The sequence below is a fragment of the Caretta caretta genome, chromosome 6 (assembly GCF_965140235.1).
Source record: "Caretta caretta isolate rCarCar2 chromosome 6, rCarCar1.hap1, whole genome shotgun sequence".
In the NCBI taxonomy this organism is placed as follows: domain Eukaryota; kingdom Metazoa; phylum Chordata; order Testudines; family Cheloniidae; genus Caretta; species Caretta caretta.
In genome coordinates this window covers 111,343,798-111,350,872 of record NC_134211.1, presented here as the reverse complement: position 1 = coordinate 111,350,872, position 7,075 = coordinate 111,343,798, and positions in this window count along the sequence as shown.

The following is a 7,075-nucleotide window of genomic DNA, read 5'->3' as shown; positions in this document are numbered from 1 at the left end:
CTGGGGGGGTTTCGCCTTCCTCTGGGGCATGGGTCACTCGCAGGTTTAAACTAGTGTAAATGGTGGATTCTCTGAAACTTGAAGTTTTTAAATCATGAGTTGAGGACTTCACTAACTCAGCCAGAAGTTAGGGATCTATTGCAGGAGTGGGTGGGTGAGGTTCTGTGGCCTGTAATGTGCAGGAGATCAGACTAGATGCTCATGATGGTCCCTTCTGACCTATAAAGTAGGGGTGGGCAAACTATGGCCCACAGCCGGCCCATGGAACCATCCTGCCCGACCCCTGAGCTTCTGGCCCAGGAGGCTACCCCCGGCCCCCCCTCTGCTGTTCCCTTTCCCACGCAGTTATGCCACCGCGCAGCAGGGCTGCAAGCTCCTGCCGCTCTGAGCAGCATGGTAAGGGGGCAGCACATGCGCGGCAATGGGAGGGTTGGGTAGGGGGTCTCAGAGGGCAGTTGGGGACAGAGAGCAGGGGGCGGTTGGATGGGGTGGAGGCTCTGGGGCAGTCAGGAGTTGGGGAACGGGGGCGTTGGATAGGGCATGGGAGTCCCGGGGGGCCTGTCAGCTGGCAGGGGTGTGGATAGGTCAGGGCAGTCAGGGGACAGGGAGCAGGGAGGTTTGGATAGGGGGTGGGATCCCAGGGGGGTGGTTTGGGGCAGGGGGTCCCAAGAGGAGCAGTCAGGGAACAAGGAGCAGGGGAGGTTGGATGGATCGGGGGTTCTGAGGGGGACAGTCAGGGGGCGGGAAGTGGGAGGGGGCAAATAGGGGGCGGGGACCAGGCTGTTTGGGGGGCACAGCCTTCCCTACCTGGCCCTCCATACAGTTTTGCACTCCGATGTGGCCCTCGGGCCAAAAAGTTTGCCCACCCCTGCCTTAAAGTCTATGAGTCTGAGTCTTGGAGAGTTTGCCCATTTGTAGTGCTGAATCGCTTGTGAGGAGGAGAATCCTCCACTGTGAATTCCTCACCTTTTGTGGTTGCAAAACTGATCACTCGCATGCTTTAAATATATATTTTTGTACTCATTTTTTTAAAATATGTATTTTTGGTGTTTCATGGAAGATATTGTCATTGAAATCAATAGATTGCTACAGGGATAATAATGACTCCTTTTGAAGAGTTAGTCTCTGTCAGTGCTTAATTCACATATCAATGACTCCACAAACCACAATGGCTCTTTTGAAGCTGTCACAATCTATTGTATCAATGAATGTTTGTAAGGCTTGTCAGCACAGAGAGAACTCACCTGATGAGCTGCCACAGATCCAAAGGAGCAAACAGTCCAGCATGTCAATGATGCCTTGTCTATACCTGAGAATGGAAGGGTTTGTAAACACAAATGGCTCAGCCCATGCACTTTAGCCATGCTGAATTGTCCTGTGCCCATGTGTTGCAATGCCTTCTGGGTACCTACCCCACCGTTCTCAGCCTGACTTTCAGGAGCAGTGTGCTCTGGCTTATTTTCTCCAGGCCAGGCCACCTTTTCAGGGGCACCCACAGAAGAAAAAAAAAAGGTGTGCGCTTTTCAACTTGTCTGTGTGCACAATGGCATTAACTTTGTTAGAGCGGATTGGTTATATTTGAGGTGGTTATTAAACTTTTTGAGAGGCAGCTCATTCTAAGTGGTTAGTAGATCACTTGTAAACCGTTTTGTGTTTGGATGCAGAAAGTTTTGTGAATGTTTCAGGGGCTGTAGCCAGTTTAATGTCTCTATTGTAGAGCAGTCCTGGGAGTTTGCACTTTATTTCTTTGAAGGATACGCTATACCCCCTGCAGCATGCTGGGAACTGGTGTTCACTGGTGCCACAATCCATCTACGGAGTAACATACATGGATACTATTCTCAGGGAAGTCAATGGGAATTGCTCTTGTTTGCAACAGGGCTGAATCTTACCTTTCTGTTTGAATGGCTCAGGCCTGTAATTTCTAATGCCCAAAAGTGCTCCAGCATGAGAGGCCGCTGACATTTTGTGTTTGTTTCCAGCCACTTCAAAATGGACAAACTGTCTGCCAAATTCTTAGAGAGAATTTATACAGTTGTGTTTGAAACCTCTTAATGTGTGGGGCTATAATGGAGCCCTAATTATAGGAGCATTAACAGGCAATTTCCCTTTTCATAAACTTTAATTTGATTTAAAGAAGTGACAGGGACTCAATGAATCACTCACACATGGATGCAGTCTGCCCCTCCCCCCACTGTCTCTTGAAAAAAATACATGTGAAAGCGGAATTTTTTTTTTAAAAAAAGTCTCTCAGAGAGTCTAGGCAGTGATTGTATTTTCCCCTCCCATCCAGTTACATCCATTAGCATCTAATGAATGTACAAATTAAAAATTCCAGGAAGCCATTCTTAACAATCCTAGTAGGGAGACAGAGGTGTGGTCTAAGCACCAGATTGGGGAGACTCCTGATTTTCAAACAAGGGTGCCTATAGACAGGTACTTAAACTTTATATTTAGGCATCTAAATAGCTGGCCTGAGGCTATACAGGGGCAGAGCACTCAGCACTAACATGGCTCTAGATGATAAAATCTGAATCCTCAGGCCTTTCTAATGGGCTTCTCTAATTTCCATTGGTTTTCCTTCCACCAGGTGGTAGCATACTGCACTTTGTACTAAAATATTCAGCTAACAATTACATCGTGCACTTTCAGTGCCATACTGTACATTCACAGCATAAACTAAAGACTGAAGAACCTGAGCATTATAAACGGGGTTTGCCTTCATAAGCACGATAAAAACTGACACACAGACACAGGGGCCTGTCCTCCTTTCTCTACTATAATCCACAGTTCAACATAACACACAACAATTATTTCCTCTGCCGATGCATAATACAGGCATTCAGAATATACAGCCCAAAACCAGGCTAAGGGGCATATGGATAAAAATGGTATGCATTCTCAATCTGGCCATTTAAAGAAGAGTATACATCAGATTTCCCCAGGAGAAAAAGGCAAAGAAGGCTAGTGTTGCAAATGTAACTAGGCAGTGCTTGAATTGAATTGTTACATGTATTAGTGTGGATTTGTTTTTATTAGAGATGAGCCAAGGAGATGGTGTTTGGATTTCCATTAGCGTCAGCCTTGGGATTTCTGTTCCAGGCTTGATCAGAGGTAGGGTTTACACTTGGGTTTGGATTTGATAGTGCAAAATCTCATGCGTTGTTCTTGCAAAAATGTGGCCAAATCCAGCAAATAAGCTCTTTTTTCTCTGACCTGAAGGAAAACTCTGGCAGAGGGTAGGTTCAGACCCAAGGGTTTGAAAGTGACTCTGGACCTTCCCTTCTCTACCTAGACAGGTTTCTGAATAACAGCCGTGTTAGTCTGTATTCGCAAAAAGAAAAGGAGTACTTGTGGCACCTTACAGACTAACCAATTTATTTGAGCATAAGCTTTCGTGAGCTACAGCTCACTTCATCGGATGCATAGTGTGGAAAGTGTAGAAGATCTTATTATATACACACAAAGCATGAAAAAATACCTCCTCCCACCCCACTCTCCTGCTGGTAATAGCTTATCTAAAGTGATCACTCTCCTTACAATGTGTATGATAATCAAGGTGGGCCATTTCCAGCACAAATCCAGGGTTTAACAAGAACGTCGGGGGGGAGGTAGGAAAAAACAAGGGGAAATAGGCTACCTTGCATAATGACTAAGCCACTCCCAGTCTCTATTCAAGCCTAAGTTAATTGTATCCAATTTGCAAATGAATTCCAATTCAGCAGTTTCTCGCTGGAGTCTGGATTTGAAGTTTTTTTGTTGTAAAATAGCGACTTTCATGTCTGTAATTGCGTGATCAGAGAGATTGAAGTGTTCTCCGACTGGTTTATGAATGTTATAATTTTTGACATCTGATTTGTGTCCATTTACTCTTTTACGTAGAGACTGTCCAGTTTGACCAATGTACACGGCAGAGGGGCATTGCTGGCACATGATGGCATATATCACACTCTCACAAATTTTGGGAGACAGGCCAGTCCTTGCCTACAGACAGCCCCCCAACCTGAAGCGAATACTCACCAGCAACCACATACCACACAACAGAACCACTAACCCAGGAACCTATCCTTGCAACAAAGCCCGTTGCCAATTGTGCCCACATATCTATTCAGGGGACACCATCACAGGGCCTAATAACATCAGCCACACTATCAGAGGCTCGTTCACCTGCACATCCACCAATGTGATATATGTGATATAGGCCCCCCTGACTCCCTATGGCCAGAGTCCCCCCACAAATATACAGTGCCCTGCACAGCCCTGCAGGCTGAGAGGAGCAAGTGGTGTGCGGGGGGGAGAAAGCCAGAAGGCTGGCGGGGTCTCAGGGTGCAGCGCAAGTGGAGCAGGCCGGGACCACTTCTGAGCATGGACCCGGCTCCATGGCGCCACTGGCACCATTGTAAGCACGGTAGTGGGGCCTGGGCTCCCCAGCCCCGCTCCAGCTTCCAGCTTGGCCGGGGACGGGGCCTTAGGGGAAGAGGAGGGGCGGGGCCATGGAGGGGGTGAGGGCCCCTGCCCCCCCTCCACTTTTGGGAAGGCTGTGTCACCTTTGGCTGGAATCTTAAGGGTGGGACTAGATTCCCCTACTTGCCTCAAGCCAGGGGGTGTACCAGCCCATCACAAGGGTTATTGAGCCCTGCACGTGGCTGCAGGCTAAGTCCCGGAGACAGACGGAGAAAGTGCCCCAGAGAGGGTGAAAGGGTTTTGTTTTAAAGGCAAAGGGAGGACTTTTTGTTTGGACAATGGCAACCCTGGCAGGGGAGCTTAGGACGGAGACCTGGCTAGAGGGCTGAGTCACTGAAAGAGAAGCCACCACAGTGCATGAGCAACTGTTGGCAGGGAGGCACCATAGAAGCGAGAAAGCTGCTATGCCATGCCTGGCCAGGAATGGGTGCCTAGCAGTGAGTGGACTTGTTTATACGCTGGCTGGTTAAGCTCCAGGGAGACCAGCGCAGAAAGTCACTTTCCTTTCACTTGGCGAATCACTGTAGTAATTCGGCAAGAAAACCTTCTTCTTTCCTCTGTGTCTGAAGCTTCGACTGTCCCCCGCAGGTAAAATCCTGCAGGATGGAGACAAATAATGCTGGAAATGCTGTGAGATTCACCTCTGTAGTGCCCTCTGCGGGGGGACAGCAGTGACAGCACAAAGTCATCCCCACCTCTGGCTTTCCTGGGCCTCATTCCTATTGGTCCTGGCCCTTGTGTAATCCCTTCTACCAGGGCAATGTGGACGTTCTGATCAGGTCTCATTTACACCCTTTGTTCTTGGAGTATAATGGTGATAAATTAGTCCTGCATAATCACCGGAGGGCCCCCCCAGTGGAAGGGGTCTCTTACATGATACAGGGTCTGCATGCTCAGAGTCTGCAGGAGCCATCTTGTTATGTAGCTAACAAAGAGCGTTGTGGTTTAAACTGTGTGTTCGTGGTCTCACTCTGGGTTCCTGAAATTCAGAGGCTGTAGTACACTCACAGGGAAGATGCTCTCAGATGCCTGACTGTGCTAGAAAGCTGGGCAGGTCTTGTGTAAATGAGTACAGAAGGTCCAGAGCAATGGTGAATTCATCTTTTAGAGTCCATTCATCAGAGCAGGAGCTATACTCTTGTTCTTGTGTATTGTACAGGGATGAGCCCATTGTCATGGGACAGGAAATGAGCACCCTGTGATCAATTGGCTACAGAAGAGGTATTCCACATTGCTGTTGGTGGCCCTGAGATCAGAAGCTGGCCATATAATAGCAACAAGAAGAAAGTCATGGAAAGTGTGGGCCCCTTAATGAAAGAGGGAGGCAACTTAGTGACAGAGGATGTGGAAAAAGCTAATGTACTCAATGCTTTTTTTGCCTCTGTCTTCAGGAACAAGGTCAGCTCCCAGACTACTGCACTGGGCAGCACTGCATGGGGAGGAGGTGACCAGCCCTCTGTGGAGAAAGAAGTGGTTCGGAACTATTTAGAAAAGCTGGACGAGCACAAGTCCATGGGGCTGGATGCGCTGCATCCAAGAGTGCTAAAGGAGTTGGTGATTGGAGAGCCATTGGCCATTATCTTTGAAAACTCATGTCGATCGGGGGAGGTCCCGGACGACTGGAAAAAGGCTAATGTAGTGCCCATCTTTAAAAAAGGGAAGAAGGAGGATTCTGGGAACTAAAGGCCAGTCAGCCTCACCTCAGTCCCTGGAAAAATCATGGAGCAGGTGCTCAAGGAATCAATTCTGAAGCACTTAGAGGAGAGGAAAGTGATCAGAAACAGTCAGCATGTATTCACCAAGGGCAAGTCATGCCTGACTAATCTAATTGCCTTCTATGATGAGATAACTGGCTCTGTGGATGAGGGGAAAGCAGTGGACGTGTTGTTTCTTGACTTCAGCAAAGTCTCCCACAGTATTCTTGCTGGCAAGTTAAAGAAGTATGGGCTGGATGAATGGACTATAAGGTGGATAGAAAGCTGGCTAGATTGTCGGGCTCAATGGGTAGTGATCAATGGCTCCATGTCTAGTTGGCAGCCGGTATCAAGTGTAGTGCCCCAAAGGTCGGTCCTGGGACCCGTTTTGTTCAATATTTTCATAAATGATCTGGAGGATGGTGTGGATTGTACCCTCAGCAAGTTTGCAGATGACACTAAACTGGGAGGAGAGGTAGATACGTTGGAGGGTAGGGATAGGATACAGAGGGCCCTAGACAAATTAGAGGATTGGGCCAAAAGAAATCTGATGAGGTTCAACAAGGACAAGTGCAGAGTCCTGCAGTTAGGACGGAAGAATCCCATGCTACAGACTTCTACAGACTAGGGGCCGAATGGCTAAGCAGCAGTTCTGCAGAAAATGACCTAGGGGTTACAGTGGACGAGAAGCTGGATATGAGTCAACAGTGTGCCCTTGTTGCCAAGAAGGCCAATGGCATTTTGGGCTGTATAAGTAGGGGCATTGCCAGCAGATCGAGGGACATGATTGTTCCCCTCTATTCGACATCGGTGAGGCCTCATCTGGAGTACTGTGTCCAGTTTTGGGCCCCACACTACAAGAAGGATGTGGAAAAATTGGAAAATGTCCAGTGGAGGGCAACAAAAATGATTAGGGG